This window comes from Tenrec ecaudatus, chromosome 14, assembly GCF_050624435.1.
Source record: "Tenrec ecaudatus isolate mTenEca1 chromosome 14, mTenEca1.hap1, whole genome shotgun sequence".
In the NCBI taxonomy this organism is placed as follows: Eukaryota; Metazoa; Chordata; class Mammalia; order Afrosoricida; family Tenrecidae; genus Tenrec; species Tenrec ecaudatus.
Window position 1 is genome coordinate 50,853,855 of NC_134543.1, and position 9,788 is coordinate 50,863,642.

The 9,788-nt window shown below is 42.6% G+C and overlaps 1 pseudogene; it reads left to right on the plus strand.

The window, feature by feature from the left end:
- Positions 1-1,386: 1,386 nt before the first annotated feature.
- Positions 1,387-2,005, plus strand: LOC142425789 (translationally-controlled tumor protein-like; annotated as a pseudogene).
- Positions 2,006-9,788: the final 7,783 nt, after the last annotated feature.

Below are 9,788 nucleotides of genomic sequence, written 5' to 3' on the forward strand. Positions count from 1 at the left end.
GGGAAGACTAAAGAATGGCACTAGAAAAGAGAACAGGGATGCCTGTGGAGCAGGGCGTGGGCTACAAGGGGACTCTGCGGCAGTGATGGCAACATTCTCCATTTTGTTTGGGGTGGTGGGAACCCAAGAATGTGCTTATTGACATTTCTCGAACGGTACATTTCACCATCCTTGAATTAGATCTCAGAAGGGAAAGAAGGAAGGAAGGAGAAAATCATAATCAGTATAAGGAAATGAACGCATGAGACTGTTGACTGAGTCACCCGTGTAATTTATACCCTCGTGCTTGTATTACAGGTACTCATTGCTCACACCTAGGGCACAGGGCAGATTGCATGACACTGATATTGAGAAACCACATCAATCTGCTGGTAGTTCAAATGCTCTCTACTTTCAAGTGGCCTCAACCCAGCGCTTTAGACACGTGTACAATGAACACAAAACAGCATGAGTAGTTACGTCATCAGCCTGCCACATACAGAGCAACTGAGAGTCATACATCCCTCTGGAGAGGCTGGAACCACCTCTCCTCAAACCCTCAGGGTGGTGTGTTACTCTGGACTGACTAGAGAAACAAATTCATAGACAACTCATATATGTATAAGAGTTTCATATGAAAGAGCAATTGTATACTGAGAAAACACCCCAACCCAGTTCAGATCAAGTCCCTAAGTTGGATATCAGCCAATATGTCCAATACCAGTCTATAAATTCCTTTTCAGATACACTCAACTAATACAATGATGCTGAATGCAGGAAGATCATAGGTCAGTGAGTGGAAAGTCTTGTGGATACAGTTGCGATAGATGCATCTCAGTGCTTGCGAGGGTCTTCACGTGGCTCCTCCAGCTCCAGGGCTCTGGCTGCCATCAGCAGAGCTCCATGTGGCTTGTCAAAAGGAACGTATCTCAGGGAGAGAGTGCATGTCCTGCCTCCAGGGAGGTACACGGGATTCCCAGAATTCTCAGGCTAAGACCATGCCCACCCAGAGGCCTCATTGGCTATAACCTGATTGACAGGCTAGATTCCACCCTTCCTCAAGTTGACAGTAGATTATTTAACTGCCACAGGTAGGAAAGGACTCATTCTGTGAACACGTGGCATGGAGTTCAAGGACTCTTGAACAAATCTGAAAGAAGTGTTGTGAGGGCAATTAACTTTCTCCTTCTCCTCCAACTCCTTACTGTCCTTCCCTGCTTCATAGATATTCCTAGACAGGTGTCAAAGACATAAGTCTACTATGTCTGATAGGGTCTTTATGAGGAAGAATCCATTTTTCCCCTTTCCGCCCGCTCCCCCCTCCCCCCAAGTGCCGCTCTGGCTGCACCGCGCTCGCTCAGAGCTCCGGGCTCCTGCTAAGCTAGCGCCGCTGCTGTCTCCCTTCAGCCGCCATCATGATCATCTACCGGGACCTCAGCAACCATGATGAGATGTTCTCCGACATCTACAAGATCCGGGAGATCGCAGACGGGCTGTGTCTGGAAGTGGAGGGGAAGATGGTCAGTAGGACCAAAGGTGCCATCGATGACTCCCTCATTGCACGTAACGCCTCAGCTGAAGGCCCCGATGGTGATGCAGCAGAAAGCACCGTGGTCACTGGTGTTGATATTATCATGAACCATCACTTGTAGGAAACCAGCTTCACAAAAGAAGCCTACAAGAAGTACATCAAAGACTACATGAAATCAATCAAAGGCAAACTTGAAGAATAGAAACCAGAAAGAGTAAAGCCTTTTATGACAGGTGCTGCAGAACAAATCAAGAACATCCTTGCAAATTTTAAAAATTACCAGTTCTTTATTGGTGAGAACATGAATCCAGATGGCATGGTTGCTCTGCTGGACTACCGTGAAGATGGTGTCACCCCATATATGATCTTCTTTTAGGATGGCTTAGAGATGGAGAAATGTTAACACAGTGGGCAACTCACGACCGATGCCTCATCCCGACTGGCTGCTGCTCATCCACACGATACCAGGACTTAGACAAACGGAACTGATATCATCGTGAGCTCATTTACTTTTGACCTTGATTTATCTGAAGCAGAGACTTTTTTTTTTAAGGAAAAAAAATGTCATGTAGGTTGTCTAAAATAAAATGCATTTAAGCTAAAAAAATCAATTAAAAATATTTTTTCTTCAAACCGTTTTATTGACATATAATTCACATACTATATAATTTAATGATTCATGTATATTTAGAAGAGTTGTGCAATCATAACTATAATAAATTTTAGAACATTTTTTTCATTCTTGTACCCATAGTTATTAGCTCCCTATTACCCAGCCCTTAATCTCCCCTGCTATAGATCTAAGGAACTATTAATCTAGTTACTGTCTCTATAGATTTACTGATTCTAGATTCCTCAGAATTTTCTCCTTTTCTTTAAAGTTGGATAATTTCACTATTATGTGCCTTGGTGACTTCTTCTTGGGATCTAGTCTAGCTGGTGTTCTTTCAGTCTCCTGAATGGTTGCCTGGTTTTCATTCACTAAGCTGGGGAAGCTTTCCTCCAAGAATTCTCTCACTATTGTTGCAGATGACTTCTTTGTTGTGTCTTCCTCCAGTAAGCCAATAATTCTAATGTTGTTCTGCTTCATAGCATCAGACATAGCTCTTAAGTTTTCTTTAGCTTCTCTCAAGATCTTATTACATTTTGGTTCGTGTTTGTTAAAGTCTGCGTGGCTGTCCTCGAAGTCACTGATGCGGTTCTCTGATTCCTCCAGTCGCTTCTCAAGGTCCATGAGTCTGCTACTGGTTTTTGTTATCTCCTCCCTAAGCTCCTGTATTTCCCTTTGGTTTATGGCTTTTACCTCTTCTATCATTTCATCCTTTTTTTCTGTATTGATTCCCTCATATCCTGTATGACTCCAAGTAGCATTCTGAAAATTTTTTTTTCTGTGGCAGCTCAATATCTGCTTCTTCTATGCATGTCATTATGTTCAGGACATCTTCTGCCATTGCCTTTGTTTCTCCCATTTTTTCGTTGAGGTCATTGAGGCTGATGGCTGTTTGTGTTACATTGTTTTAGATGAGCCAGGTGCCATTTTCCAGGGAGTCGAAGAGCACTGGCTTTCTCTGGGAGACTTGTAGGAGTGCTTCTTTGAACTGCCTATAGCTTATTTCACTATGGAATTAACCTACCACTTTATCCTCCTGTGCCTTCCCTCTCAGGGGAGTGACCCAGAAGGGTTGCCTGCTTTGGTGTTGCAGTGGTTGGGCAGAGGTTCCTGCAGCAGCTTGGAGAGTTGAATGTTGGCTGAGCTGCCTTATGCCCCCAGGCACATAGGCAGGAATTCCCCAGCAAGAAGTTGAGCAGAGTATCCCCTGGTGGGGGTCAGCAGGGATTTTCCCAGCCTCACTAGCTACACAGGATGGAGCTCACTTAGCTGCGTGTGGCGCAGGCATAAATGCCCTAGGATAAGGGAAGTGGTCTACAGGTTAGCAGGAGAGTGGGAGAGACCAAGAAAGAGGCAAAGAGGAGAAAATAAAGTTAAAAAGCAAGCCTGATAAGCCTGTGGGGGGCGTGGGAGGGGGGATATAGTGAAGAGGTGGAAACAAAGCAACAATGTAGCTGAGTCCCGATCCTCACCAGTGGAGCTGCAAGGGTTTAGTCCCTGCTCCAGGCGGCAGCGGCAAGCTGTGTTGAGAAAAGGTCCCTGGGCAGCCCTCTAAGACTGAGGGGGGACAGAGAGGAGACGCAAGGGTCTAGTCCCTGCCCTGAGGCGGGTGGTGGCAAACTGTGGCTGTGTTGAGACCAAGCCACCCTACAGGTTCCAAATGGTCCCAACTCCGGCAGAGACCGTGGCGGGGCCAAATTCAAGCACCAGCTGGCCTCCACTGTGGTAAGCCAAAAGCCCCCAGCCCCTCAAAACCTGTGGGTCTGTGACTGCTTAACTTTATGATGCTCCTTCTGCGTTCCAGCAGTGTTGAATTTCCCTCTAAGCAACTCTCCTGGGCTGAATTCTGCAGAGTCCCTCTGGTATGTGTTACTCCGCCGCCATCTTGCCGGAAGTCCTGGGAATATCTTTCAAACTTATCTGTTTGCATTGCTGACAGCCCCTCCCTTATTTCTTTTTCTTCACCTCTTATAAGTCCTCAAATCATTGTCCTTTCAAGTCCCTCTTCATTTGTGGAAACAAAAAGAACTCACAAGGAGCGAAGTAAAGTGAGTCAGGTGTGTGGGGCAAGAAAGGCATGGTGTTTTTTTGTTGTTTTTTTTTCCCCAAACTGGTGCACTGAGATGACTGTGTGAGTAGGTGCATTGTTAGGGTAGCAAAACCAGTTCCTCGTCTGCCACAATACAGGACTTTTTTTGTCGCATACTCTTATGCAATCTTTTCAGAACCTCTAAATAGAAAGCTAGATTAATAGTCTGATCTGGTGAAACAAACTCCAAATGCACTATCCCCCTCACATCCAAAAAAAGAAGAAGAAAAAGAGCATATTCTTGATCTCTGATTTCAATTGATGAGTTTTTCTGGGGTGTGTGTGTGTGTGTGGTGATGATGAGATTTCCCATTGGCTTAATTGATGTCTGCTTTTGGGTCATAAGAACAGCACCATGTCTTGTCACCAGTAATGACCATGGGAATAAAGTCTGGGTTGCTTCGGAGCTGTTTTTTCAAAGCACGGTATGTCTCCACTTCATGCTCTTTTTGCTGGTCAGTCAGAACCAGAGGCAAAAAATTCACAGCGAACTTTCTCATTCCCAAATCTTCCATTGAAATTTGCTGAACCAAACTCCAAGATAGTCCAGATAACTTCCCCATCTTTTCAGTGGTCCTTGAATGTTGTCGATATTTTTGTCTGTTTGGGAAGTTGACAGATGTCAACTGGGTTTGTCATATATCGGAATTTTTCACTTTTTTTGAAATGAGAAAACCACTCCTACACTTGAGTTTTTCCCAGAGCACTGTCCTTGTAAGCTGTGTTCAACATCACAACAGTTTCTGTGACATTTTTCCTGAGCAGGAAACAAAATTCCAGAGCTACATGCTGTTCTCTTAAATCGGCCATCCTAAAAATTATGTTCAAGTGAAACTGCTTTTACGAAAAAATTCACTGTTACCGGAGCTATCCTTCCCAGGCGACGACACTGGGTGCACTAACTCAGAGCTGAAAGGTCACCTAGTGGGGAAAAACGTGTGTTACGAAAGCTCCACCCAGTGGAGCTCTTTTCCTTTTTTTGGAGGGTGCCCTCTCTTAAGGTGTAGATGTAGTTAGTTACCAGGCAGAAGAAAATCACATTTCAAATGAAGGTAGAGAAAAAGTATTGAAAGATGGGAGGGTCACCAGGTTGCTTCTTCTTTGGCAGTGGGGCGGGGGAGGGAGGGAGAAACATCACTTCTCAAGGTGTAAATGGGATTCGTTTAGAACAGGAGAGGAGAACATGGCTCACGAAATCAATACCAGTTGACATCCCACGTCTCACCAAAGAGAAGCAGTTCTAGACATCACATTAGAGATGAGTTAATTAAATATCTGACCAAATATAGCAGGCTAATTTTTTTTGTACGACAGGCTAATTTTTAAGTTGATAATTTGTGTGGCCTGCAAATGATGTTGTCAATATCTGAATGGCCCCTGACAGAGAAAAGTTCCCCACCTGATTTAGAAGAAGGGAAAAGGAGACAGGATCTCTTGGCTTAGCTTGAATAACTCCCCACAAACCCCAGGTCCTAAGTCTAAAAACAGCTTTATCTTCTCAGATTGTGCGTTCTCTTGGGCAAATGCTGTACAATATTATATTTTATAAAGCTCATATTCTTTTTAAGTTGAGGTTATAAATATGTTCTAACATACTATTACATATGCTTATGTATATATAATTATATGTATAACACATTATACATAACTCATAAAAGTTACCATCTCAACCATTTTCAAGTGTATAGTTCAGTGGCATAAGTTGTGCAACTGTAACCAGTATTTCCAAAACCTTATTTTCATCCCAAACCAAATCCTGTAGTTTGTTATGCTCCTGGGGTCTGTAGTACTGAATAAGTCATCTTTGCTTTATATCTTTCATCCCTGTATTGAATCCATCCAGTTCTACTGAGTCTCAAATTACTAAATAGGTTAAGGAACTTTGGTGATGCTGTAGGCTAAAGTGGTGGTTCACATCCACCAGCCGCTCTGCAGGAGAAAGATGAGGGTGTCTTTGCTCATAAGATTTATAGTCTTGGAAACCCCAAGAAGCAACTCTACTCTGTCCTATACGTTCCCTCAGTCGGAACCAACTCTATGGCAGTGGTTTTGGTTTTACATACCATGCACACCTGCTTGTTGGGTGTAATCCCCTTGGTTCTGACTGATAGTGAGGGATCCCATGGAGAAGGAGCCACTGCCCAGTCTGGTGCCACTGCTACTGTATGTAAGCTTGCTGCAGCCATGATGCCATTTCACCTCATCGAGGGTCTTCTTGTTCAATGACCCTCTACTTTGTAGGCATGATGTGCTTTTCCAGGGACTAGTTCCTTCTGCTAGCATGTCCAAAGAACAGGGGACAAAGTCTTGCCATCCTTTCTTCTAAGGAATGTTCAGACAGTACTTCTTCCAAGACAGAGTCACTCTTTCTTCTGACAGTGTGGTATATGAAGGGACTTCAAACGTGTGAAAAAATTCCATGATCTTTTCTTACATTTTCCCACAAACTTTTTTGTAGTCTCTCATACTTAATATTCTTTTTCAATATCATAATTCAATCAAGGCATCAATTTTTCTTTTAAAATTCCTTTTATTGGGGGCTCATACAGTTATTATCATAATACATCCATCCATTGTGTCAAGCACATTTGTACATGTGTTGCTATCATCATTTTCCTTTTTAAAATCATTTTATTTGGGCCTCATACAACTCTTGTCACAATATATACATCCATTCATTGTGTCGAACACATTTGTACATTTTGCCCTCATCATTCCCAAAACATTTGCTTTCTACTTGAGCCCTTGATATCAGCTCCTCATTTCCCTCCCCCTCCCCACCCCCCTCATGAACCCTTGATAATTTATAAATGGTTATTATTATTTTGTCATATCTTATACTGTCCGACATCTCCGTTCACCCACTTTTCTGTTGTCCGTCCCCCAGGGATGTGGTTATATGTAGGTCCTTGTGATTGGTTTTCCCTTTCTACCTAACCTTTCTCTTCCCCTCCTGGTATCTCTACTTTCATTATTGGTCCTGAGGGGTTTATCTGTCCTGGGTTCCCTGTGTTTCCAGCTCTTATCTGTAACCATGTACATGCTCTGGTCTAGGTGGGTGGGGAGGAAGCATTAAAGAACTAGAGGAAAGTTGTGTGTTTCATCCCAAGGCATCAATTTTCATTGGTCTTCCATATTCATTGTCTAGCTTTTACATGTATATGAGACCATTGAAAATACTATGGCTTGGGTCAGGCACACCTTACTCCTCAAATCTTTGCTATTCAACATTTTTGAAGTCTTTTGCAGCAGATTTGTCCAATGTAACATGTTTGATTTCTTGAGAGCTACGTCCCTGGGTGTTGAATTGTGAACTCAAGAAGAACGAAATCTTTGGCAACTTCAGTATTTCCTCTGTGTATTATGGTGCTGCTTATTGGTTCAGTTGTAAGGATTTTTTGTTTTCTTTACATTGACGTGTAATCCATATCGATGGCAGTCTTTTCTATTCAGCAGTAAAAGCTTCCCATCCTTATTGTCTTAAGCAAGTTTGTATTCTGGGAGTCTTCCTCTAGGTCTGATGCCACACTCTTCTTCATACACCTCAGCCCCACCGACGATGGCTGGGCACAGATGGGAGTGAGTATGGCGAGAGGAGGCAACCCTGACTCACCTTTCCTGATTTCAAGTCAAGCAGTAGCCCCTTGTTTCATTTCGACCACTGCCTCTTGAACTATGCTTAGGTTCTGTAGCGTTGTGAACTATTCTGGAATTTCAATTTTTTGCAAGGTTATCCGTAAGTTTTTATGATGCACCTAGTTGAATGCCTTTGTATGGTCAATAAGACACCTCTCTCTGGCATTCTTTGCTTACAGCCAAGTGCCATCTGGCATCCGCAATGATATTCCTTATTTTATTCCCTCTTCTGACTCCATCTTTAATTTCTGGCAGTTTCCAGTTGAAGTACTGCTGCAACTGTTTTGGAATTATTGTTAACCAAATTTTACCCGTGTATCATGCCATTGATCAATGCCTTACATATTTTGTTGGATCCCCTGTCTTTGACATAGGCAAAAATAAGAGTTTCTTCCAGTAGGTTGGCATAGATGAGTGAGTGCTCATTTATTGCAACAGTTCAATTTGCATCTGTCCATTCCTGGTGCTCCGTTTTCCCCAGCGCCTTCGGTGCAGTGTGAACGTCTTCCTTCAGTGCTATCAAGTCTCAATCATATGCTATTTCCTGAAATGGTTGCGTCTCAACCATTTCTTTCTGGTGCAGTGACTCTGCACCACATTTCTAGATGCTTCTCATGCCATTCAAGAATCTGCACAGTCGTTCAAGATTAAATTTCAGGATTTGATTCCCCACCCTCCTCCTCTTCACTTCTTTCAGCTTGAGAAATGCTAAGTATGCACTTCCCGTTTTTGATTTCATAACTCCAGATCTTTGGGGGTTTCACTATAGCAGTCTATTTTTCTTCTCGAGGCCTCCTGTGAGATCTTTTGTCCAGCTCTCTTGCTTCATCATTTCTTCCATTTGCACTAGCTAATCCTGTTTCAGACTCTTCCGACATCCATGTTAGTTTTTCCCTTCTTTTTGTCTTTGGTCATCGGTGCTCCATGTGTCAAATCTATTCTTGAGATGGTCTCTGAATTCAGGTGGGATATACTTAAACTTGTACATTGGCTCTTATGAATTTATTTTTATATTTTATGGATTTATTCGTTTTTTTCTTCTAGCTGTGACTTGATTCCTGTGTATTGCATCTAGGGAGACCCACGTGTACAGTTTCTGTTTATGTTGCTGAAAACAACATTTGCAATGTAGAAGTTATTGATCTTGCAAAATTCTATCATGCGTTCTCCAGCTTTGTTTCTATCACCAGGGCCACGTTTTCCCACAAGTGATCCTTCTTTGCCATTCTAATGACCAGTGATTATCAATGTGTCTTGCTTGTGTTTTGATCAATTTCAGACTGTAGAAGTTGGTAAAGATCTTTAACTTTTCCATCTTTGGCATTAGTGGTGAGGGCAAACATTTGAATAGTATTAACTTGTAGGTATTGTACTTTAGGTTATATCTTGAAATGTTCTTTTGGCAATGAATGAGATGCCCTTTCTTTTCAATTTGACATTTACAGAATTGTAGACCTTGTAACTGACTGGTTCAAAATGCTCATTAGCAGTTCATTTCAGCTTCCTAATACCTAGGAGACTCACCTTTATATGCTCCATTTCATTTTTGACTACTTCTATTTTTGTAGATCCGTACTTCACACATTCCATGTCCTGACTATTAATGAGTGTTTGCTGTGTCCCCCCTCCCCCCAAATTTTACATTATGCTCCATCAATAAGCGAAGGTTCTGAAATCTTCGCTCCATCCACATCATTAAGGTTGACTCTCATTGGAGGCAGGAGACCTGGCGATGTAGTGGTTATGTATTGGGTTGTGATCCACAAGGTCAGCAGTTAAAAGGTACTAGTTACTTTTCTGGAGATGGACGGGCTTTCTACTCCCTTAAAGAGTTATAGTCCCAGAAACCCACAGGGACAGTTCTACCCCTAAAGAGTTGCTATGAGTTGGCATCGATTCATCCTAGTGAGTTTGGGGTTGTTGCTTGTTTATCTATCTATCTA